The 26,565-nt window shown below is 42.2% G+C and overlaps 1 long non-coding RNA gene across 1 annotated transcript; it reads left to right on the top strand.

Annotated features, from left to right (window-relative positions):
- The first annotated feature begins 9,357 nt into the window (after positions 1-9,357).
- Positions 9,358-14,306, top strand: LOC141372789 (uncharacterized). Its single transcript, XR_012378202.1, has 2 exons — positions 9,358-11,813; positions 13,465-14,306. It is a non-coding gene; the product is annotated as an uncharacterized lncRNA (long non-coding RNA).
- The last annotated feature ends 12,259 nt before the right edge of the window (positions 14,307-26,565 follow it).

The following is a 26,565-nucleotide window of genomic DNA, read 5'->3' on the forward strand; positions in this document are numbered from 1 at the left end:
TCTGTGAGTATACTAAAATCATGGAATTGTATACTTTACATAGGTGAATTTTATGATATATGAATTATATCTCAATAGGTCTTTAAAATAATTGACATGTAGTTGGGTATGTGATAAGATATTATGATGTGCCTGCACTCTCTGGGTCTGCTGCACCCCCTGCTCCCCTTTTCTCCCTCTACCAGGTCCTGGTCCCACGCAGCCCAAAGGAGACTTTTTCCATCTGGGCCATGAGAAGGGGAGGGGCTGTGTTTTCCTGCTCCTTCTTTCTACTTGTCTGAGTCCCAGAAATAGAAAAGACCAAAAGAAATCCCTCGGGCTGTTTGTGGTTACCAAGGAAACAAAAAAAGTGATCTATCACATTGAAAAAACTTACAGGCATATTAATGTACCTTTCTCTCTGGAGCTTTAAAGATGGTTTTTATTTCCTCATGGAATCTTCTTAAAGTATAAGCATTTATGTATTATAGATTGACACCATATATGACACTCTGTCTAGTTCTTTTCCTTTTACGTATTCACAATACTCATATAGATATTGATAGGCATCTGCAGTTTTGCTATTCGATTTTTTCTATTTCAGAGTCTTAGTCCCCTTTTCCCTTATAATGTGATTTAATGTGGAATCCTTTTTATTAACCATAATTGGTTGTGGTGGCTATAAAAATGCACCTCTTAGGTTTTCTACTTGCAGAGTGTGGTTGGACACAGCCTTATTTGCTGAGCTCTGCTGTTCATGTCTACATTCGCACAGAAGGCAATGGCCATGGCTGCTTTCAGCCAATGGCTGAGCATACCAGGGATTCTAAGACCCATTCCTGGGATGCCTCTCACGGGTTACTTTGCCTCTTGGACTCACTGTCAGCCTTGTTGAAACTTTTCCAGAACAACCTTCAGTCTTCTACCCTTTAACCACCTGACTTTTCTCCCCTTACAAATGGGAGACTGTATCACACGGGACCTTTGCCCTTGACTGCTCCTGGCAGATAGACTACACTGGAAGCTCGAGCCCTGTCAGGGCTGTTGGTGGTGTCTCACTGCCATTGATACTTTTTGAGGTTATGATGTTTTTGTTCTAGTTCAGTCATCAACCCCTGCCAGAGCATTGTGGCCTGTGAAACTGATCCATGCCCTATGTTTGGCTTTATGGACCATTTGCATTGGGACAATGGTGAGCCTTTTATTGCAAAAGCTGCTCAACACCGTGCTTCCAGTCAAGGATTTGTCGGACCTCCTGTGCTTTCCACCACTCATAGGCATCCTGTGTGGCTGAGTATTGAAACAGCCTCCTCAAAAATCGACAGAAAACAATTTTTGACTCTGCTCCCTCCCCTTTACCTGGTCCACACACCTTAGTGAGACAGTCTGGTCACTGAATTTGGCAGTCCCCAGAGAGGAGTGGTCTTCTCCTCGGCTGCTTCCTGGGTAATGATCAGGACAAAAGAGGTAGTGGGGGTGACCATCAATAACTGTGAAGTGTTTATCCTACTTGCAAACTAAAAACTTAGCCTGCTTTCATTTTAGTGATGCTGGCAGAAGATGTGAGACTCATGGGTCCAGAGGGGGAGGACTTGCTTCTTATGGCAATCGCAGTTGTCAGAGTACCTGAGCCCAATTCCCACAATGTGATGAGGGGCAGGTGAAATCTGCACACGCAATGGGTTGCATACATGAAAAGAACCCCAAGTTCCAGGAGCCCAAGTCTTTAATAATGGGCAATGAGACTGCCTGATATTTGCCCTAGAGAGCAGCATTATTATACCGGAAAGTTAACATAGCTGTCCTTTGCTCTGGAGGGAGACATAATCTTTATCCTCCAGGGCTGTATGCTAGAGAAATGTTCTGGACAAAAGAGTCCAGAACAAAGAGAGCCAGTGCCTTTGCTCACAAAGTGTGCAGAGAGACACCCTAGGGAGTTGCCTCCCAATAGTTATATAGACCTATTTTTAAAAATTTGGGATACTTCTCTTATCATAACTGGGCATCATGCTCCTTCCTTTTACCTATTGGTGGTTCTAGGCTGGCACACTTCCTGGGGGCAGGCCAGCCAAAAGGAAGGCCTTATACACACATAATTCAGGTTCCTCCACTTGGATTCTCTTGTTGGATTAACACAGCCCTAGATGATAAAGATAATGGTCACATGATTGAGTACACTGCTTACCAATTCTTCCTATAGTGGCCCACCCAGACCAAAGTTGGGGAATAAGTGTTGTTATGGGCTGAATTGTGTCCCCCTGCACCCCCCCCAGGTCATATGTTGACGTCCTCACCCTCAATGTGACTCTATTTTTAGATATGGCCTTTACATATGTAATTAACGTTAAATGAGGTCATAAGGGTGGACCTTAATCCAATAGGACTGGTGTCCTTATAAGAAGAGGAAGAGACACCAGAGATCTGTCTCTGCTCAAGAACAGAGGAAAGGCCATGTAAAGATACATCGAAATGGTGGCTGTCTGCAAGTCAGGAAGAGAGGCCTCACCAGCAAACAACCTTGGCACCTTGATCTTGGACTTTTCAGCTTCCAGAACTGGGAGAAAATAAATGTCTGTTGTAAAAGCCACACAGTCTGTGGTATTTTGTTATGGCAGCCCTAGCAGATTGACACAAGTGTTCTTGTACATTTTATAAAAGTGCCTTGTCCCTCTTGTACTTGACCTTTCCAGAGAATCATCTTGGTTTGAATGGTGAAATATCTGAAAAAAGGGTGAAGTTATAGGTACTAGAATGAGTCCACACTGATTTTGTGGTAATGATAGAGGGAGAGCAAAAACCCGGGTGCTTGGGGGAAGGAACACCTGAGACCTCCTGAGGGGGGATGAGTGACATTAGTGATTGTTCTCTGGAGGCTCTCTCAAAAAGGAAAATGTTCTGGTGCAGCTTCTTTGTACTGTTACAACTTACTTAAATCTAAGACAGTTGGGTCTGCCACCTTCCTCCAGGTGATTCTGACACAACTGATCATCATTTACTTTAATCTTACTGAGAAATTTACTGGGAGCAGCAGAGGAAGACTCTCTCATGCAAAACATTTGCTGGCACCAGTGGGTTGCTTTCGCATCCCCATTCCTGGAGCCATTGTTCCATCATTCTGTGGGGTGAATGAATACTGCTCCTCTGGTGTGTCATGTACAAACAGGACAGGTTTCATTTTAAAAATAATGACTGGACTCAATTATTCAAACTGAACAGAGACCCATATGGGCTGCCCAGGAGGCTGTGTCATTGGCATTGTCAAAATGTTCACATACACCCCGATGATGGAGGTCTCATGTGAATGGCCCCAACAATGATAAACTTTCTTTCTGGGGGCACTATGTGTACTCTTAGTATTGTACGTCTAGTCTGGAAAGCAGGTGTTAATTTGCCTTTCTCATGAAAACACGGGGACTTCACGTCTAAGGGTGGTCATAGGACACTTTCCAGTATTTAAGGAAATATCATCAGGGGGTCATGTAGCTCTCAAACAATTGGGGAGATCTCTCCCCAAACAGCCATACCTTGGTTCTCAGGGGAGTGTCTTGGAGGATAATTTGCTTGCTATTTATATGCACCCTACAAGCAGTTTTTCTTATGATGGGAGACATCCAATTAGAAGTGGCGTGGGATCTGCCCCTGATTTTAGCTGGAGTGAATAATGATATGGCCTCATCCTTGAAAGCCAATCTAAACTCATTGGCCAAGATTGTTATGATTGACAGAATTACCATAGACTTCCTCCTTCTGTACCTGGATTAATGCCTTGGGCCAAGTTAAAAGATCAATATAGTAAGTTAAAGAGAAAGCCACTTGGATGGAAGACCCAGGTGGTATATGGGATTTGTTCAGCCTCATTGGATCCAAGATCCTAAGGGGCATGGTTGAGGTCAGTACTGGCTTCATCCTGCTGCTTGGAGTCCTGTAGGCATTAGTTTTAATGAAATGCCATATGAGATAAATTGAATGGGTTTTATCCCAACCTCTGTTGGTCAGATAAATTGGAGAGGATGACAGAGTGGCATATTTACGGGAAAACTTACCAGAAACCAAGATGGTACAGAAATGAGGGGTGAATATTATGGGGAAACAGTTTTCCATGGATCTCTTGAGTTCCTGCAAATCTTGCCTGCAGAAGTATTAACTGCCCTATGTTCCAGATTGTCTTTTCAAGGATAGTTACATAGCAGATATCCTTGGATGATAGAGATAATGTCTCCCTGGGGAGCAAAGGGCAGGCAGGCCTACTGCTCAGTATAAAGGATTCCCTAAACTCAGGATTCTCTTTTGTATTGTAATGCAAGTTGCTGTGTGTGCAGGTACCCATCTGGGCTCACCATGAACAGGCTCAATAGTGATTGGTGATTGCAAGATTTTATTTGGGGGCTAGAATAACATTAATAAAAGACTAAGGCACTTAGGGTGTTTATTTTATTTTATTGTGGGTAAAATATACAAAAAACATAAAATTTACTATTTCAACCACTTTAGACTGTACAGTTCATTGACATTAAGTATATTCATTATGTTGTGCAACCATTACCACTACCCATTTCCAGAACTTTTTCATCATCCCAAACAGAGACTCTGTACCCATGAAACAATAATTTCCCATTCTCCTCTCCCTCCAGCCCCTGGTAACCACTATTCTACTTTCTGTCTCTATGAATTTGACTATTCTAGGTACTGCATATAAATGGATTCACACAATATTTGTCCTTTTGTGTGCGGCTTGCCTCATGTAGCATACGTTTTCAATGTTCATCCATGTTGTAGTATGTATCAGAATGTCATTCCTTTTTAAGGCTGAATAATATTTCAGCTCTGCCTGATGTGGGGCTTGATCTCACGACCCTGAGATCATGACCTGAGCTGAAACCAAAAGTCTAACACTTCACCAACTGAGCCACCCAGGCACTCCTCAGTTTCCTTATTTTAAAAATCAGAATAATAACATTCATCCTTTCATACAATAAATACTTATTGATACCTACTCAGTGCCAGGCATTCTTATAGAAGATAGGATAGAAATGAACAGAGAAATAAATCTATGCCCTCATGGAGGGCTTACATTCTGTGGTGTGAGAACTGAAACAGAAATAATTCTCAGTTCATGTGTTAAACAGTACTAGGAAATAGTGGCTTATTTATCAAGACTAATAGTTCATTTACCAAGTCCCATGAGACTCTCACTTTGCTTTTCCCAGTAAAGCCATCTGGTCCTCAGCCATTTGGTCTGGGCTAATATTTCATAAATTGCCCACTTCTAGCCAGTTTACCACCTTGCAAAATCATATTTGACATCACCTAGCTCAAACCCGAAACCCTTATAAATACCCTGCTGTAACTTTTCATTTTTAAATACTACTTATATTCTGTCAAGGTGGTCTGCTCCCTTACTGCATTAAGTCTAATAAACTTGACTTGACCATCCAGTTTTTCTGGTGGTTGTTTGGGCAGTCAATTGGGGTTACAAACAATAAACAATAAATTATAGAGTTGTTATAAAGTGATGAGGTGAGAGAGCTAATGGGATGGGGGCCTTGCAGGGCAGATTATTTGACTTATTTGACTTTATTCCAAGTAAGAATGAGAAATAGGTGGAAAGTTTGGGCCAGAGAAGTGGCATGATCAGATTTATCAGGAGTCTCAGGCTGGGGGCTAGGAATGGACTTGTCAAAGGTAGTTGGACCAATGAATCATGGAACACTACATCAAAAAAACTAATGATGTAATATATGGTGATTAACATAACATAATAAAATTTTTAAAAAAGGTAGTTGGACTATCTGTTCTGACGTGGAACCCACAGAATTTGTTGATGGACTAGTACGCAAGAAAGAAGCACACCGGCCTTACACGATGTCATGAGCTTTTGATGCCATGATGCTTGTCACTTGTCAACAGAAGCCTCTTGGAGGATTTATACATGCTTCTCCTATGCCTGGAGCCATGTTTCCTTGCCCTTGTCATTTGGCAAACTGAGATGACTCTTTCCCTCATGATTCTTTCCTGATGCCCTCCGTCAGGCTTTCGAGTCTTCTATGTGTTTCCATCATCGCTCTCCTTCGCATATGCCTCCTTGGAGCTCAAGCACTGTAGACTGATACTGTCCCTTACTTGTTTCTGTGCCCCTGCCGACTGCCCTCCCTATGAGCTGGCTACATCTCCCTTGCTCATTATACACTGCACCCAGGACAAAGTCTGCAACATAGTCAACAATCAGCCCAAACTTGACTATTATCGACAGCTTAATAATCATCTGTCATGGGGCGCCTGGGTGGCTGAGTCGGTTCAGCTCAAGTCATGATCTCAGGGTCCTGGGATGGAGCCTCGCGTGGGGCTCACTCAGCAGGGAGTCTTCTTTTCCCTCTCCCTCTGCCCCTTCCCCACTAGTGCTCCTTCATTCTTTCTCTCTCTCAAATAAATAAAAACTTAAAAAAATTAAAAAAATAATCTGTCATGGAAAAAAAGGGTAGTTCCTTTATCTCAAAAATGGAATTTGGGATTCACTCACAGGGGTACCACTTATATTGAAAAGCCAGGGACAAATATCTCTCAACCATGGCTAGCTGTGGGTGAACATGCAAAGTAACAAAAGCATCATGGATTTTTTGTACTAACTGATTTAAAACATGTTATTTGTCTTAATTACTGAGTTTTTTGGTGTCTCTGGGAAATTACTGGGGGTTTTTTTGTGCCTGGGGAAAGTGCCTTACCCTCCTCATCTTAGCCCTGACCCTGCTGGAGGGCAGGTGGGTGATAAGGAAGGCGTTGTGGGATGTGGGTTTAGGGCATGATATCTTTCTGAGTGTTACATGAGGAGTTTTGAAGAGAAAGTCTTGGAGGCCCCAAGCTGGGCTTGTTAGTCTGCTAGGGTGGCCATAATAAAGAACCACAGCCCAGGGGGCTTGAACAACAGCCATTTATTTTCTCACGGTTCTGGAGGCAGGAGGTCTGAGATCAGGTGCCCACAGGGTTGGATTCTGGCTCGTAGAAACTAACTCTCTTCTGTGTTTTCATGGCTTCTTCTCTGTGTGCTTGGAAAGAGAGGGATCTTCAATGTCTCTTTCTCTTCTTAGAAGAACATCAGTTCTATCTGGTTAGAGCCCCACCCTTATGACCTCATTTAAGCTTAACTACCTCTCTGAAGGCCATATCTCCAAATATACTCACTTTAGGGGTTAGAGCTTCAACATATATGTCTTGGAGGACACAACTCAGTCCATAACAGTGGGTGCCCTGCTTGCAGGCACACATGTTGCCTGGGTGGCAGTTTGGCACTAGAAGACCGATGGATCAGGGTTTGAATTTTGGCTCTCTCTAATTAGCTGTGTGATCTTGGGCTAATTATTTACCTCTCTGAAACACAGCTTCCCCATCTTTAAAATAGGTGAATATTTCTTATCTCACAGGGAGAAAAAAAGGCTAATCTGAGACACACACACACACACACACACACACACACACACACACACACCTTGTACACAATTCACAGTATAAACATTAGGTTCCATCCCTTTGGCAAACCAATTGGAATTCAGGAAACAGAAACTGGCACTGTAATTAAGTTAAGCAGTTCTGCTCATCACTCTTAGGTAGCCAGAGGGGGAGATAGTAGTATTACACAGAAACTATCTACTATTTTTCTGAATTTTAGTGGCTGCACATCCTTATCGCACAATGTTAGATCTTCAAGCAGGCATTGGCCAAGAGTCCAGGGCCCCACAGCTATCTGTAGGTCCAGTAGGAACCTTTCTAATGCAGTCGAATAGGAGGGAAAAGTGCCGAGTCATGGATTTGTTTCCTTCTGAGTCTGTGTGGTTCTTATCATGTTCAGGAAACATCAGCACACCCAGCTATTAATAATGGTGATGAAATGAATTTTCTGACTAAATCTGGGGTGGAGGTAAGGGTCACCTGCCCAGCTAAACTACACTTCTATCTGTTCAGGAAGGAAGGGACCTATCTGAAGGCACGCTGTTAAGATAGGAATGTACATTCTGAGAACCCTCAACTTCACGCAACAGGGCAACCAGAGCCTCCTAAAGGTCATGGTTGAGGGGGAGGTGTGGATGTTGTCATTGGCAGATTTTCTCAACCATTTCCAAAATCCCTTAGTAGGCAAAGAGTCCAGATAAAGACATAGTTACTAAGGCCTTACAAAGAGTGGGATGATGGTCCTTGTCATATTGCAGGATGAAGGATTTGTTTAAATTAATAGAGGACTATACTTACACCCTCAAAATGGATGAAATATTTTCCCTGGGAGACTTGCTCTAATTATTTATTCCTCTCTCACTCCCCTTTATAAAAGATTTTATTTATTTATTTATTTTTAGAGAGAGAGCATGAGAGAGAGCATGAGTGGAGTGGGGGGGGGGCATAAGTAGGAGGGAAGAGTGGAGGGGAAAAGAGAGAGAGGGAGAGAGAGAGAGACTCTCAAGCAGACTCCACACTGAGCACAGAGCCCGACTTGGGGCTTGAAACCACCACCCTGAGATCATGACCTGAGCTGAAACCAAGAGTTGGATGCTTACCCGCCTGACCCACCCAGGCACCCCTTCCCCCTCTCTTTTTTTTGTTAAAGCATGAGATTTCACAGATGAAAGCCCATCACTTTCTGTACTCCTCCTGCTCTCTCTAAATCTCCTCACTGGGCCTAACCGGTGTTGATATACAGGAGTCGTGTCAGATAATGATTTCTGTTTGGTGCCTAGAACCTTCTGGAATTTATGGCTATCAGAGTAAATTACAAGGGAGACTTTGATTCTGTTTTTTCTCTCAGAAGGTGAAGGACAGTTATGGCTGTGCCCCTCAGTAAATAGGCTATCTTATGCAATTGCCTATGCTATTGGGTTCAGAAGCTCATTCTTCTACCCACAACCTGACTGGAAAACTTCACTCAGGTGATGGAATATATATTATGCTCCCATTGCCCAACAAATTCAGATCTAACTGACATAAGGGAAAGTTCAGTTCAACTATTTTTGTTTCCTTCCCCTTATCGAATTCATACTTGAGAAGTTTTCACAACAGAATTTAATTTCCAACACTTAAATCAGGTTGATAATTAACTCAAGGAGCCCAGGAAGAATTCCTTTTGCAATGTGTTACCACAAATAGAGTTGTCGAGCTTACTAAAGCACTAAACTTGCATAAGTCACTCAACACCTACCACTGCCCTGCTCACTTTAGTAGCCACTAGCCATACGTGGATCTTTAAACTTAAACTACAATTAGTTTAAACTAAAAAACTCACTTCCTCAGTCCCACTAGTCACATTTCATGTGCTCAGTAGCTAAATGTGGCTTGTAGCTACTGTATTGGGCAGACAGGTCCATTTCCATTGTCATGGAAAGTTCCCTGGGACAGCGCTGGTTTACAGCCTAAATTTCATCATCTGAGAGGGGATAACAGACAAGATACTGCACATGGAAACACTTTGTTCATTGTGGAGTGCAACACAAACTGTGTCATTAGCCTTGATTTGTAATTTGGATGGCTACAGAGTGGATTTCAGATTTCCTAAAGCAAAGTTTTAAGAAATAATCTGACTCCCTAGTATATGTGTCTGAGAGTTTTACAAGTCAGCCCTATTTCTCCCATTACAATCAGCAATGCTGAGCATTCACCTTTCCTGGGCAGAAAGAGATGGAAGCCCTGTCCACTTTAACTCTTGGTTTACCAGATGGTCCTCAAACAGCCAGCAGCTCCCCCTGCACAAGCTCTAGGACTTCTTGGTACCTCTACCATTAGCCTCATATTCTGAAGCAGCACAGTACCTGTGGGAGGGCATAAAACTCTCCTCTCCCCAGCCCACTGTCACAAAGAGACCCTACCTGCCTCTGCTTCCATGTGCTTGTCTTGGAAATTACATGGTAGAGATGTATACTGGAAAAGTAGGGGCTTTGACCCTAAGACTGGGCTGGCTCTCACCTCTGTCACTTGACTGTGCGACTTTGACAAGTATGTTACCTTCCTTGAAGCAAAGTTTTTGTTTTTGTTTTCTTTAATTTGTGTAAATGGGGATAAGGCATTCACTTTGCAGAGCTAAATGAACTAATAGGCTTAGTTAGAATGCTCAGCAAAGTGCCTGGTACATAGTACTTGGCACATAATAATGGTGCTTTTTCTTTCTTTTGCAAAGCAATGGAAGACTCTCAGATATTTCATTGTCCAGATCTAGATCTGTCTAAACATCTGTGGGATGGGTCTAAACTGCTTCAAGTAAAAGTGCCAGCAACAATGTGCATGTTGCAGTAAATCCCGTTGATTGTCCACCTAACAGCTACACTTCTCCCCCTCTTTCCCCTTTGATAACAGAATCTAGATTTTGTTTCTGTGTCTGGCATCCAGGGTTCCTCCCCCAGGTATAGAGTGTTGAATCTTTTTTTTTTTTTAAGATTTTCTTTATTTATTTTGAGAGAAAAGAGAAAAAAGAGAGAGAGAGAGAGAGCAGGAGGAGGGGCAAAGGGAGAGGAGGAGGAGAGAAGCAGACTCCCAGCTGAGCGGAGAGCCCATTGTGGGTCTTGATCTCATGACCCTGAGATCATGACCTGAACCAAAATCAAGAGTCAGCTTAACCAACCACCCAGGCGTTCCCAGAATGTTGAATCTTGATTGGTCCAAGCTATCAGGTTAATATTATTTGTGTTGTTAGTGACACATATAAGAACATTCAGGTGACATAATTCTGACAAGTGAGACATAGAGGAAAGTGTGAGGGGCAGAGCCAAAAAAGATTTTAATGTCCTTAAAAATGAAAGAAAAACAAATGGAAACACTGAACTCTGTTCTTTCCATATTTCTAAAGGAACATGGAAGTGAAATATGGCCCCTGCAATTATGGACCACTTCCAATAGACCCTCTACCACAAAAAATTAAAATAGAGGGTTGGTGGTGAGGGAAGTTCTGAGATTATTAATACTTTGACAGATTCTACTTTTTCCTATTCTTTATATAGTATATCATCTTTCTAGGAGCTCTGAATTAGAAATTTGATACTGTCTTTGACTCTTTCCTCATCATTTACCCCTCATATCTGGAGAGTTGCCAAACTCTGGTTATATCATCTTGGCTTTTCAGTTTACCCAGGGTAATCAGGTTTTAGGGAAGCACTGCCTTATACTGTCCAAGCAAATGAAATTGGTCTGAGACAGAAAGGCCATGTAATTTTTTCTAATGGGAGCTGTCTTTTCAGGAAAGAAGTCTACTAGGGAAGCTAACAAGTTCAAAAGTCTTCCTGGGGGATGGATGCGAACAGGAGAAAAAGGTGCCACAGCAATGGCCCAATATCTCCAGTGCCCTACATGGGTCTCCTGGTCTGGGCAGCCCCACTCTTCCCACTGCTGGAAACTCATTGTCCCCGCTCTCTCCACATCCCCCTGCAGCTGCCCTTCAGCCCTTCTCACTATGGCAATGACAATGCAAAGATGTTAAGAACCCTCAGTAGACTTGAGGCTTTCTTCTCAATTAGTAAGCATTTCTGATGACCTGAAAGGGTATTATCACTCTTCTGAAAATGCTCAACATCATGAAAGGCTGTGTTTTCTCCTGGCTCTACAGCAGGATCTGCTCCTGATTTATCACGCCCATCTACCAGTCTTCCCAATGGGCTACTGGGCAGTTAATACACCTGTTGGCGGAGCTTCCTAGTAGAGTTGCCCCCAGAGGAGAAATGTTGCAGCAGGGGATGAAAGACTTTCTGTTGGATGTGGGGCAGAAGATTTGGGCACATGTAAAGTTCTAAAGAGCTCTGGTTCTACGCTGAGCTCTTGTGTCTTCCTCCCAGCCATGCAACTTTCTGTGTTACTGCTCTCGTCTGACAAAGGTAAGCAGAGATTTTTCAGCATGAAATCTCATTGGGATGCTGTAAGTGATTCCATCTTTATACCAAAAGAACTTTGGCTCTTTCATCCAGATGAGAGAAGAAAGAAATGAATAAGAGGGAAAAAATGTACAAGGGAGGGGAATAGAAATGTCAGGAAAGAGAGCTTAGTGATTAAAAAAGTGGTAACAAGAGACAAAGAAAATAACTGGTTAAAGGCTTAAAAACCAGGAAAGAAATAACCACAAACAACACCATTAGCCAAAAAATTTCAAATACAAATGGTCCGTGAAATAGGGAAAAAAACAAACAAACCACAAAACACAACAAACAACTAGGGAGAAACCAAAGTGAAAAAAAAAGAGGTATAAAAGAAGATTGACACATGTCGACTTGACTACTTTTGCTAAAATAATTTTTTCTAGTGCATTTTAAGAATGATTTACTGCCTTATAATTAGTAAAATTTTCTGATACTACTAATATTGTAAGATAACTTCCTTGCAATTATAAATGGCAGTTGCCTGCTATGCTTTTCATCATCCTTTTCCTTATAGAACCTAGAATTTTATTTTTTTTAAGATTTTAAAATTTATTTTAAAGAAGGTGGAGGGGCAGAGGAGAGGGAAAGAGAATCTTAGGCAGACTCCACACTGAGCGTGGAGCCCAACTCGGGGCTCAGTCCCACGATCCTGAGATCACAACCTGAGCCAAAACCAAGAGTCAGTTGCTTAACTGACTGGTCCCCCCAGGTACCCTAAACCTAGAATTTTGTGAAAAGGGGTTTGGAGAATATCTCATGTTTGATCATTTTAGAGAAGAGGAAAACTTAATCTGAGGAAGGGACTTTCCCAGAGTTGTGTAGCTGGTAATGTAGGAAAGCCACTTGACCTTCCCTGAGCTGGCCTCAGAGCTTGTCAGGTGCCCACTGAGGCCTCTTTTCTTCTAGGCCTTCCCGTTCCTGTCCCCCTAACTGTTAAAATTTATTTGGCCTGTGGCTCATTCTGATTGAGTCTTATGAATTTAAATTGGTATGAATAAGCTATTAAGTAACATTCTAACACGTATATCAATTAGTATTTAAAAATTGCTAAATATTGGAGCACCTGAGTGGCTCAGTCCTTAAGCGTTTGCCTTCAGCTCAGGTCATGATCCCAGGGTCCTGGGATCGAGCCCCGCATCTGGCTCCCTGCTCAGTGGGGAGTCTGCTTCTTCCTCTCCTACTCCCCCTGCTGTGTTCCCTCTCTCACTCTCTGTCAAATAAATAAATAAAATCTTAAAAAAAATTGCTAAATATTTAATAAGGTAACATGTTACAGTTTCATAGCTAATGTTTATAGAAATTTTACTCTGTGCTAAGTCTTGTGTTCAATATTTTACATGTATTAACTCACTTAATCCTTAAGTGAGTAATAATACAATAATAATAATGACATTATTGACAACTTAGTTAACATTTATAGAAATTTTACAATGTGCCAGGTTTTGTGCTATTATGGGTTGAATTGTGTCCTCACAAAATTTACATGTTGAAGTTTAAACCCTCAACATCTCAGAATGTGACCTTATTTGGAAATAGGGTCATTGCTGATGTGATTAGTTAAGATGAAGTCATGAGCTTAGATCCTAATCCAATATGACTGGTGTCTTTACAGAAGGGGAAAATTTGGACACAGAAGCAGACACAAATATAGGGAAAGTGATGTGAAGACATGGGAGAGGATGACCATCTACAAGATGGAGTAGAGGACTGGAGCATGTCCTCTCCTGGCCCTCAGAAGGAACCAACCCTGCCCACACCTTGATTATGGACTTCTGGCCTCCAGAACTGTGATATGATAGGATAAATTTCTCTTGTTTAATCTACCCAGTTTGTGAGACTTTGTTATAGCAGCCCTAGCAAACTAATACATGCGCTAAATGTTTTACAAATATTAACTCATGTAATCCTTACCATCAAACCTACAAGATATGGAAAATGGAGGGAAGAAAAGTTAAGTACCACTAGAAGGAAGCAGTCCACCTAATCCAGAAGGTGGAGCATTCCACAGGATAAATGATAAGGCTACTCCAACAAAACAATGTTGTGATTTAAAGAGAGAGAGGGAATGGTTATTAGAATCCAAGTGGCTTAAGGGGCACCTGGGTGGCTCAGTGGGTTGAGTGACCAACTCCTGATTTGGGCTCAGGTCATGATCTCAGAGTCTTGTCGTGAGACCATGCCCCCACCTCTGTGTTCAGTGGGGATTCTGCTTCTCTCCTTCTCCCTCTTCTTCTGCCCCTCCCCCTGCACACATGTGCTCCCACAAATACAGAGAAAGTGAGCACAAGGTGGGGTGGTGGCAGAGGGATAGGGAGAAGTGAGGGAGCCCGAGGCTCCATCCCAGGACCCTGAGATTATGACCTGAGCCCAAGCCAGACATTTAACTGATTGAGCCACCCAGGTGCCCCTAAAATAAATAAAATCTTAAAAAAAAAAAAAAAAGAATACAAGTGGCTCAAGATACATAGTAACCACATTCAACATTTGGATTTTCTTGGCCTTCTGAATGAATAAACCAGCTGTAAAAATATTTTTTTGAGACAATCAGGGAAATTGACTATGGACTAGCTATCAGAGGACAAAGAATTATTGTTAATTTTGCTAGGTGTGACAATGGCATGGTGGTGATATTAGAAAGTATATATCCTAATTAGTCAAAGATGGGTGAAAATGGCATGATGCCTGGGATTTGGTGTAAAAGAATTTAGGAAAAAATGCTTGGGACAGGTGATGTATACATGATGGTTCATTCTACTATTCTCTCTACTTTTTAAAAATATGTTTGAGGGGTGCCTGGGTGGCTCAGTTGGTTAAGCATCTGACTCTTGATTTCGGCTCAAGTCATGATCTCCGGGTCCTCAGCAGGACCTTGGTGCTCAGTGGGGAGTCTCCTTGAGGATTTTCTCTCTCCCGCTGCCTCTCTCCCCTTGTGTGAACATGTACTCTCTCTCTCTCTCAAATAAACAAATACATTTTTAAAAAATTTAAAAAATGTTTGAAAATGTCCATAATAAAAAGAAAAAAAAATCTATGGATCCTACTATTGCTATTTTACAATTGAAGTAAGTGAGGCTAGGAGAAATTTAGTAAGTGCCTTGGAAGAGTGGAGCTGTGACCAGCCAGTCTGATTACAGAGTGTAATTCCAAACAGGTATGTAATAATATTAATATTTAATGAAAAATGATGATACTTTCCTATTCATTCTATTCTAATCCTCTGAGATGTGCATTCCCATCTGGGTTCATCTTCCCTGGGTACATCCCCAGTCATCCCCATTACAGAGGGGGAAACAAAAGTCAGAGATGATTTGGGTAAGGTTGCATATTCACTACAGAATGTTGAAACTGAGTGGAATCCAGATTTCTTGAGTTCTAGTGAAATGCAAACACCAGCTCACATGGCCCAAACACTTCACATTTAAAAGGAAGGATGTAGAGCCAGGACTTCTGGATTGGGGTTCCCCATGCACAGTCTCCCCTTGGTCAGCTCAATACGGAAAATGGAGGAAATGATCGCCCAGCCCCTACCAGGGTGGCAGATGCCCCGCAAGGGCTAGCCTCTTCCGTGTAAGCAGTGTCACTTATCAGTTGGCATGAAGAGAAATATGTGGCTAGGGGCCCTCACAAAAAGCAATTTTGAAGGCAAAATGGGGCATGGGGAGGTTCTCACAATGTCATCAGATTTAAACTCACAAAATTTCAACAACTTGAGATAAAAGTCAGGGCATAGGTGGGATGCACTCAGGCCATTCCTGGGAGGTGGCTTTACATTCCTGACCTTTCTCTTGGCAGTTGGGTTGTGGATGGTACACTTTTAGCCCTAACTTCTCAGAAGCAGCCTGCATTATCCATTAGGGCCTGTCCATCCAGTTCAAGTTCACAGTGATAAATCTCATAGCCTCCAAGGGTCCTCACAAAGCTGGGTGTGGTGTGCTGATAGCATGCATGATTAAGTGCTTTCCTGTGTCAAATATAGCTGTAATATACTACAAACAGGCAGTTGAGTTTTATACAAACTGATCTGGCTGCTATCAGCTGCTCTGACATTTTATACTAATACTTAAAATAAATCTAGAAACAGGAAAGAAAGTACAGAATTATTGTTTTAAGCAGCCTGTGTGAGCTTATCTTCAAAGTGGCAGAGGTTCTATTGTATTTAGAGAAACTGCTCACTCCACTGGCATAAAGGTTAGTAGCAAGACGGCCACCACCATGGAGAGCTAGTTTCCCACGTGAGTGCTGGCCTCACAGCACAGTGCTTGTCCCTGGCCAGAGGCTCTGTCCACTTTTCATTTTCTTTTTGCACACCTGAAGAACTTACAGTGCACCTGAAAACACTAGATACCTTTTAGAAGTAATTTAGAATTTCTCCTTAAAACAAACCAAGGCATTGTGATGTTAAGGGTCATACTTAAAGTCTGAAAGCATTTCCCCTTTTAAAATATCAGTCTTGACCTCTATGTGCGGTGTCTTTGCATGTGTATATCTCACAGCTGAAAACAAAAGGAAGCTTGTGCTATTCTGGATTTTCTTTTTGGAATGAGAGTCTGAGGGAGAAGTGCCCCATGAAATAGAAACCTAGTTTTTTTTCCCTAAAGATTGTATTTATTTATTTATTTGAGAAAGAGAGAGTGAGCAGGGGGAGAAGCAGAGAGAGAGAGGGACAAGCAGACTACTCGCTGAGCACAGAGCCTGATGTGGAGCTCCATCCCATGACACTGAAATCATGACTTGAGTGAAAAACAAGAGTTGGACGCCCAACCTACTGAGCCACCCAGGTGCCCCAGAAACCTAGTTTTTGACAGAGAACATAGAAATCATGTCACTCATCCAGTAATTCTCAACTCTGGCAATGCATTAGAATCAGTTGGGGAGCTTTTAAAGCTATTGGTGCCAAGGACCCATTTACCAGAGTCCAATTTAACAGTTTTGGAAATTTCTAGGGGCATTGATATGTTTAAAAATCTCTGTAGGTGGTTCCAATGGGCAGCAGGGTAGAAAAACCATTTATTTATTACAGTGACTCATTAAACAGAAGTGGTTTCTGAGGGCCAGAAAAGAGGACCTGCTGGGGTCTCCTAGAAGTTGTGGGGCATTACCAGGCTGGGACCAAGTACTCCATTCAGCAGCCTTTATTTGATGCTATAACTTATTGGTACCCTGAAATAAATCTACGAATGGACTAAATGCTAAATACCTACTTAAATTTGCAATTGTAGGGCTGGGTCTCTTGCTCATAACTTTATTTCATAATTCAAATTACTATTTTTCTGTAGACATAATAATAAAAGGATTTTCTTTTTATTTTGTCATTTCTGGAAACTCTATTTCTTGGTTCCTCCTTCCTCTCTCAAAACAACTTTGTATAGGTTTGAGTTATCAAAGACTTTAGAAGACTTATGCTCATTTTCACTTTGTAAAGTTGAATCAGTAACTAAAAATAACATGGCAGAGGTAGCACAGAGAAGAACTGAATTAAGTTGGGTAGCTTCACATTGAGTATTACTTCTGATTTTATTTGTAAGAATAAGAAAGCCTGTTACTCTTTCTGTGCTAATATCCTCATTTTTGGTGAACATTTTCAAGATTTTCTACCAAGTGTGCAATATATATCATATATGATTACAGAGATTATACCTCCAGGATTTTCTGGAATACTCCTGTTTTAAATACCTTATCTTTATATTCTATTAAAAAGTAAGAAGGACCTAGAAATTTCAATATTTTGGTATCCAAATCATGTCTCAGAGATTATACTTGAAGTGTTATACAAATTCATGGGCAGCTCATGTGTTCCAATTTTTGGTTTGGAAAAAATGGTCACTTGATAGATTCTTCCACGGGGCTGATGGAACCTGTTCGGGGCCCTAAGCTGTAGATGTGGGTCACTACTGGCCTGGAGATAGTAACTCCTGCTCTTCTGAATCTGTCTACTCACCTGTGGGGAGTGAGTGATTCCTGTGGCTGGCATGACAGCACAGTGCAGGGGCCCAAAAGCTGCTCTTGTAAGCATGTTCCAGCTGGCACATCCTAAAAACAGTAGTGGGAGCCGATGAGGCTGCTTTGGATAGTCATGAGCCACTCTTCATTCTTCATCCCCTTTGGTTATGTAGCTGACTCTACTCCCTGACTCTTCCCATATCACTTCTTCTACTATCTCAACCCCACCTTCTCTGTGCTCCGGAGCCTCACTGTGTCTGGAATTAGGCCTGCCCAGGCATTATGGCAGCAGCCTTTTCACCGTCTTTCCTGCTTCACTGTTGTCTTGCCATTACTTATTCACCACCAGCAGCATCTAGTCATGTTCCTCTCATCATCAAAAGACAGAAAAGTCATGAAGGGCCTCATTACTTCCTCCACCTACTTTCCAGTGTCAGCCCTCAGGCTCACCCTTGGCCTTTCTTTGGGCTCATTCTTTGCAGTCCAGGATACTGGTTCTCAAATGTGGCTGCACACAAGATCACAGATGTCTGTGATCTTATTCATTAATCTGGAGTGCAACGAGAGCAGTGAATCCTCCCTAAGCTCCCTAAGAGGTCCTATTCATTAATCTGGAGTGCAACCAGAGCAGTGAATCCTCCCTAAGCTCCCCAAGTGATTCTGATGGGTAACCGATTTGGAGAACCTCTGCTCAGTGTTTGTCAGCCACTTGCATGTTGGCTCCTCTCCTGGCCTTTGCTCCCTGGCCTGAATGTCCACTCCCACCCGCTTCTTTTGGAAATTTGTCCACAGCTTACTCACAAGAGGAGGCTATCAGAGAGTTCAGTGTTAGCTATGGTGCAAGCCAGCCAACGGGAAATTCAAGGGAGAGTCCACACTTAGAGGGCTAGCAAGTCATCATTTTGTAAGAATATGAGAGGAAAGATGTTAGGTGGAGAAGGGCCCTCCCTCATGGAAAATGGACTTCATCCTTTAGTTCTGGCTGGCTGTGATTCTAGACCATGTTCTCTAATACAAAGTAAGCTTGGAAAGGAGATACTTTGGACAGCCTGGAGGCCATTCCATTCTTGAACTTCTGTGTCCTCTATGAATTCTTTCCACAGCTTGTGTGCTTACACTCAATGTCGCCCCCCCACGCATGTATTACAGAGAGACAGAGCGCTCAGGCCTCCAGGTCTGAGGTGCTATTGGGGGTAGGAAGAGTGGAGACAAGCAATTTTTTTGCTGACAGTCTTCATCTTGGCATTAATGGCACCACTCTTTTTAAATAGGTTAGACTAAACAGTTCCCATAAGTTAAAGATGGAACAAGAAAAAAAGGTGCCCTGTCCAAGTTTAGGTCCCCGTGTACCTACAGACTATCTGTGTTTGATCAATACAACCTTCAGAACATTTTAGCATTTTAGAACTAGAAGTGCCATCACAGGTCCCATTCCCTCATAAAAAGGTAAATTTCAGGGGCTCCTGGGTGGCTCAGTCAGTTAAGCATCTGCCTTCGGCTCAGGTCATGATCGCAGGGTCCTGGGATTGAGCCCCAAGGCGGGCTCCCTGCTTGGCAAGGAGTCTGCTTCTCCTTCCTCCTCCGCTCACACCCCACTCCCCTCGCCCCCCCCCCCAAGCTCCCTCTCCCTTTCTCTCTCAAAAAAAAAAGAGGTAAATTTCAAGGTACATAGTGGTCCAGTGACTCAGATTTTCAGAGCTGGCTTAGCAGCAGAGCTGTGATGAACTTTTCAGGTTTTCACAGGACACCAGCCTTCCAAACTGCATCAGGCATGACTTCCCTGATCACATCAGAGCAGGTGCTAATTTATCCCATCTTGCCATTTCTGTCTTAAAGTACTTAACTGGATGTCAGAAACATGTATCACTTCTGAAAGCACAAGTTTGCAACAAAAATACAGGAGAAGTTTTCATCAGGACACTTTTGCTGTTCTTGTATCTTAATAGTTGCCTCTGAACTTGGGTGTAACTTGCAGAGGTAAAGCATGAGGACGGATAGTATAAGAGAGGAATCAATGTGTTAGGGATTAAGGTATTGCACATTTATTTCCAAAGAATGGACCTGCAAGTTTATAGGATTGAACCAAACGGATATCCTAAATTCTTACTTGAAAAGAGAAAGAGTGAGTTTTTTCACCTTGTGGGTTTACATGTGGTGGATAGCGCTGTCTCATTATTGTTTAAGGAGAGGGTAAGGGGGCTTGTAATGAAATCAGTACTAAGCAAGCAGCATGGGCAGAGCTGGATAACATCAAAACTACTAGGAAAAATATTTCCACAAAAAGAAAGGAATTCACCAAAAGGAAGAATTGAGTAACTTTAAGATATTTAATGTTATTTCCTCCTCTGCCTCTCGGCCTGAGCTTTTCTCTTTAATCAACTCACAAATAGGAAGTGCTGGATGGTGATCAAGCGTAAAACTAAACTGGGCCACTCATCTACCTGTTTTTTTTGTTTTGTTTTGTTTTGTTTTTTAACACAAACTCACACCAGGGTAGGTTTTAATGCCACTTGTCTCTAATCACATCATCCACACTGACAGCTTCCTGAAATATTTGGGTCTAGCAGCCATGAGCCTCGTGTATAATCCAGACCTCACCTGTGAGGTGAAAATAGCTCAGGTGATCACACTAAACAAACCAAGTACCTCCTCAGTCTGAATTTCACCAAATGCCTTTGAGGTGAATCAGTCACAGGCTCCACAAGCAGAAGGGAGGGGCATGGGTGGTGCACAGATGACATTGTTCAGAGATAGATGTTGATTAGATGGCCCCTAGCACTGGGGGTCAATCTGTCCAGGTTTAGAGGATTGCTCTGCTGGGACACCACCTGTAGAGCAGGACAATGCTTAATAAAGCTTAGAACTGCAGCCTTAAACTGGACAGAACCTAAACAGATAACCTTTGGGAAGATCCTTAACCTGAATCCCTCAGTACCTGCAAGGAAGTCACTGTAAGATTAGAAAATGTAATTACATCTGATAAAGTGATTGCCAAGACATTGTTTGAAGAGGGGGCTTTATCAGCCCTATTGTGTGAAGGTTAATGGAGACCTGGATCTCCAGCCACTGGTCTCTCACCTCCAATAGAAAGAAATCTGATTATATTAGAAGGTTGAGAAAGTAGCTCAACAGTCCTTAGAGTTCTAACACTTTATAGTTTACTCCATTTGGTATAAGCTAGCCACGGAATCGCACAAATCTGAACCCACATTACTGTGGGATCTGTCCGCGGATGTGAGACCCTCTAGACTGGCTATAGGTTCACGGGCGCGCCTCTGTGCTCCTCCCAACCTGAGCACATGCTTGCAGAGCCCTGACTTCATTATGTTACAGTTCTGTTCCTCCGACTTTCTTCCCCATGGAGATGGAAAGACCCTTGAAAGACAGGCACTCACTTATTTTGTATTCCCAGAGCCTAGCACAGATTTTGTTTTATGAGTCAATTCCCATATGACTGCTGACCTGATTCAAACCTGCTCAGAAAAACCTTGGATTTTCCCATTGGTGAATATTGGAGAGGTGGGCAAGGGTTGAGTGGACCCAGGGAATCCATGAGGACTTCTCCCCCTTCCCCCCCTGCCACTGCCCCTATGGATGGGTTGACTATTTCCTAAGCTCTGGGGGGAGGAGGAGGATGGGCGGGTGGGGGCAGAAGGAGGAGAGAAAATCCCCTAGAGAAAGGATATTGTTTACTCCATTTTTGAACAGGATGGAATCATCTAATCCAAAGACTTCATTTCACAGATGGGGAAACAGAGCTCAAAAGAGTCATATGGAAGGATTATAACTTAACTTATTATTTTTTTACTATATCATGACGAAGCTTCCATGGGACATTCAGTCACCCATACCACCTAAGTATTCACAGAGGCTGGGGAAGGGAATGCAGTGTTTACGTAGATAGCATACATATTTCTATTTGTTTACAATCAGAGAGGAAAAAGGATAGCACTTTAATGAATCAGGGGATTGGCTATAGATCTAAAGACTTGAGTCCCAGAGGATCTTAAAAATACATATTGTGTTAGACACATAAAAAGGAGACATTTTAAGTTAAGAAGATCATAATATGATTTAGAAAGTGTCACCCAAGTTGTGTTCATCCAAATTCGGTTTGATCAGAAATCCCTTTCACAAAGATGGCACTGAAGGTGAAGAGGAAGGCTGTACCCCTCCCAATGCTGAAGCCAAAGCATAGGCTTTGAAGGCCAAGAAAGCCATGCTAAAATGTATCTACAGTCACAGAAAAGAGAAGATCCACACGTTACCTACCTTCTGACAGCCCAAGCACCGTGTCTCTGAAGCCAGCCCAAATATCCTTGAAAGCATGCCCCCAGGAAAAACAAGCTTGACCACTATGCCATCATCAAGATCCCCCTGACCATTGAGTTAGCCATAAAAAACATAGAAGACAACAACACACTTGTGTTCACTGTGGATGTCAAGGCCAACAAGCACCAGATCAAATAGACTGTGAAAAAGCTCTATGACATTGAGGTGGCCAAGGTCAACACCCTGATCAGGCCTGATGGAGAGAAAGTATGTGTTCAACTGTCTCCTGACTATGATGCTTTGGATATTGCCAACAAAAGTGGGATCATCTAACTGAGAAACTGAGTCCAGCCGACTAAATCTAAATCTAAATTTTTTTTTTACCAAAAAATAAACTTAGATTTGCTTAAATGGTCCTAGTAGGAGAAATATGTATTATGGTTTTTACTTCATCTCTCTTTGCCTATTTCCACCTTTTCCACAGAGCTGAGTCCTAATGGGCCCCCACTAGATCTCAGTAGGTGTATCAGTAGGTCTCCCATCACCCCAACTCCTACAGAGGAAAGGAAGAAATACAACTTCAGCAAATGTGGAAAGCAGTTCTCAACTCTCAACTAGTCAGTGTATAAAAGGAGGGGTTGTTAAGAAGAGGTCCACCTGTTACTAACAGATCCTGGAAGAAGTGTGCCATGAGTGCAAGCTCAAGGACTATCCCTAAATGTTTGTTATCAACACAAAATACAAATAACCTACTTGTATATAGCACTTTCATCTGTACTAGGTCTCTTTGCTCCTCAACCATATCCTAGTGAGGATAATAGGACAGCTACAATCTCATTTTATAGATGGAGGAAGGGGTAAACAGAGAGGTTGAGAAATCAGTCCATGGTCGCCCAAGAAAGGGGAGTGTCAAGGCTGGGATGCTTTTCTTCCAATTACACTTCACAGGCTCCCTGACCAGGTATAGAAATACATTTCTGCAACTCATCCCTTTTCAAAGGAATCAGCGCAGGAGACCCCAAGACCCAGCCTCTCCTTTCTGTGAAGCCCCAAGTCCAGCAGGCATTCTTGTCTTGGGTCTTGTACCAAGGTCAGTCTGTACCAAGATCCTCTGACTCAGATAGGGAGGAAAGAGCAGAAGGCACAACCACAGAACACATTGGCAATGACATTTCCCGCTTCTCTGTGGAAACCATCAACAAGCAACGTAAAACCTCCCTCCCCATAAGAAGGCAGCATCCTTTTCCACCTAGGAGGTGAGATATGAAGTAGATGACTTCCAGGCAACTTTCCATGATCCCAGCGCCTGATTAACCATTCCCAGGTGGCTGGTTCTCCTGTCCTTGTGCAGTCGGTGGCAATACAAAGATGTCACGTGACCCAAAAATTTGTGCACAATGAGAACACTTGGTAGCCATACAGTTGTTTTAGTCCTGGGATTTAAAAATCCACTTAGCATTAACACCCATTCCCCTGCTTCTTTAAAGCAAAGCAATTTCTTGCAATTGAAGTTGGTCTTTAAATTCCTTTTAAAATGAAAATATTTGCATAAAACTCGTCAAAGCATCTTCCGTCTGTGTGAAACATTCTTAATAATTCCAAAGGTGGTTTTGCAGATAAGCCATGGGCCCTAGGTTGGCAATTCCAGGCATAGTTTTTCCCACGTCATCTCTCTGGAAATATGTGCTATAGTCTTTACACTTAATAAAAATCAGAGCAAGGTTGAAAGATTTTTAGCGTCCTCAACTCAGATCAAGGAGCCTGTAACCCATCCTTACTTACACTCCAGCAGGGTGGCAGCCCAGGCAGTGAGAGCGGAACCATCCTCAGGGGTACAGTCCTGGAGACTGAAAATGAAGGGAAAACTGGGATTTAACCAGCTTGTCTTTGCATTTGCCACAATGGGACATTGTTAGGCCTGGGATCCATGAAACAATAGACTTCGATAGGACATAATACCCATTTAGGACAGGTTTACATCCTACCTCTTCAAGCACACTGAGCTCCCTTTCAATTTGCTCTTGCTGCACACAATGTATGTGTAACAGATTATTTATTCTAACTCTCTTCCTGTTCTCCTCCCCCATGTCTTTCCTTCTGTGCTAGACTTCCAGTAAGTCCAGGGTGCTTTTTGTCTCTTGAAATGCTGGGTGATTTTTCATGAGAAATCAACAGCTGGAACACACAGCATTGCTTTCTCTGGTCATTTAAATGAGACGGGTGCCTTGCATGAGTGGATTCTAAGGGCTGGTCTGTCTGAATGTGCTTATACCCCAATTTCTCCAAGTATGAAATCAGCCCCCAGATCAAATTCTTGGTTGCATTAGATGAAGAATCTACCATTTATTAACAAAGGGTCGTTCCCATTTTTAAGGGGGAATGCATTACAAATATAAAACATCCAAGCCTTCATAATTTTTCCAAAGACTATAATCTATGAAGAGAAAAATGAAAAAGAATAAAACTGTACTTATAAAGAGGCTTGTTGTAGCATAAGCTTGAATATACTATTCTTATCCAATGTTATAAAACTTCTATAAGGTGGTCAATTCTGGAGCTACTTTATGGGATAATGTGAGAACTCTGCTGGTAAATGAATAATGTCACATAAGAAAGTAGAGTGTGAATAGTTTATTCCATGACAGAAACTAGGAGAAACCATACCTGCATGTGTACAAAGACTGCAAGGTAATAGCTAAGAACAAAAATAGTTGTAGTAGGAAGGGGAATTCTGACCCTTTTAAAAAATTTTTATTTAAATTCCAGTTTGTCAACATACAGTGTTATATTAGTCTCAGGTGTACAATACAGTGATTCTACCCTTCCATACAACACCTGGTGCTCACGACTAGGGCCCTCCTTAATCCCCTTCACCAATGTCACCCATCCCCACACCCCAGTAACCATCAGCTTATTCTATTTAAGAGTCTGTTTCTTGGTTTCTCTTTCTCTCTCTTTTTTCCCCCTTGCTCATTTGCTTTGTTTCTTAAAGAGAATTATGACTCTTTAAAAATCTTTATTTTTAACTTTTAAATCATTTTATTAAGAAAAAGTTTCCACGGGTGCCTGGGTGGCTCAGATGGTTAAGCATCTGCCTTTGGCTCAGGTCATGATCCCAGGGTCCTGGGATCGAGTCCCGCATCGGGCTCCCTGCTCCTTGGGAGCCTGCTTCTCCCTCTGCCTCTCTCTCTCTCTCTCTGTCTCTCATGAATAAATAAATAAAATCTTTAAAAAAAAAGAAAAAGAAAAAGTTTCCACGAGAATAGGGCAATTCCTGTGGGAATGACAATTTATTCTTCGGATCTGGAATATACTTTATTGTACAGGCATCCTTTGCTTTGCTATTGCAAGTTTACTTGGAAGTAATCACCAAGAACTTCTGGAAAGAACAGTGAGGGGCCCTGGAACAAGGATTACTATTAGTCTTCCTGTGAAGTTGTTACAAAGGGTAAAGGAGAAAATTAACAAGTCAGTCCATTATCTCCCACCCAGTGAGTATTATATACTCATTTTAGAGGGGAGGGGGTCAGATGTTAATTAAATTACTCAAGGTCACTTGGTGAGGAAATAAATAGGCTAAGAGTTCGAGCCACAGTTTAGGCTCCAGAAGCCATATTCTTCCCCTTATATCACCATGCTGCTCAAAATATGTTTGCTAAGAGCACACCTTCCTATTTCCCCAATGGAACACAACTCCATTAGACCAGAGAGGAATATTTCATGCTAGGGCAGTGCCAGGATGGGTCATAATCAAGGGTGCTTTTCGTGCTTCTTTTCATATATTTAAATATATTTCATATACTCTTATTTGATCTCCGCAACAAAGCTATCTCCATTTACAGTGGGAACCGACGCAGAAAGAGGTTAGCCACTTGTGCTGGATTATACAGTTTGTAAGCGGCAGGGCCAAGATTTGAATGTCTGGCCCCAGAATACCGTAGGTGCTAAAAAACATACCCGCAAAATAAATTTTCTGCTACTCTTGGATCTAAGGCAAACCAGAAGAGAAAGATATAATCAAGAAACATAAAGAAAAAAAAGAAAAAAATGATGTCCTTAGTTTTTTTTTTTAACTCTGGTTCACCAAAGAAGGTGTTAAAGGGTGGATTCTCTGAGGGAAGTGCCTGACTTATCAGGGAGATAAGCTAATTGTGGCTTTCCTTGTGATTGAAGCTTACCTACCCCCCAGCTCTCTCAGTAACTACTAGAAATGCAAGGTTACCCTTCCCTTACCTCTTCCCTGGGAAAAACCAGTTCCCTCACTTCCATCCTCAGGTAGATCTTACGCCTTTAATGTTCTGTTTTACTCTTACATGAAAAGAACCTTTTGCCTGAGACCCACAGTTGGAATAGATTTTATATATGAGCCAACACACTCAACTGCAAGAAAGTTTCATGAAACATAATTTATCTTCTTATCCACTCCAATATATGTTTGATTAAAAGAATTCTAAATTGACTGCAGGACCACAGATTGAAAAACTCTGGGTAGGAATCCTAA

This window comes from Callorhinus ursinus, unplaced genomic scaffold (assembly GCF_003265705.2).
Source record: "Callorhinus ursinus isolate GAN/ISIS: 27379988/994484 unplaced genomic scaffold, GSC_fseal_2.0 scaffold5, whole genome shotgun sequence".
NCBI classification, from domain to species: Eukaryota; Metazoa; Chordata; class Mammalia; order Carnivora; family Otariidae; genus Callorhinus; species Callorhinus ursinus.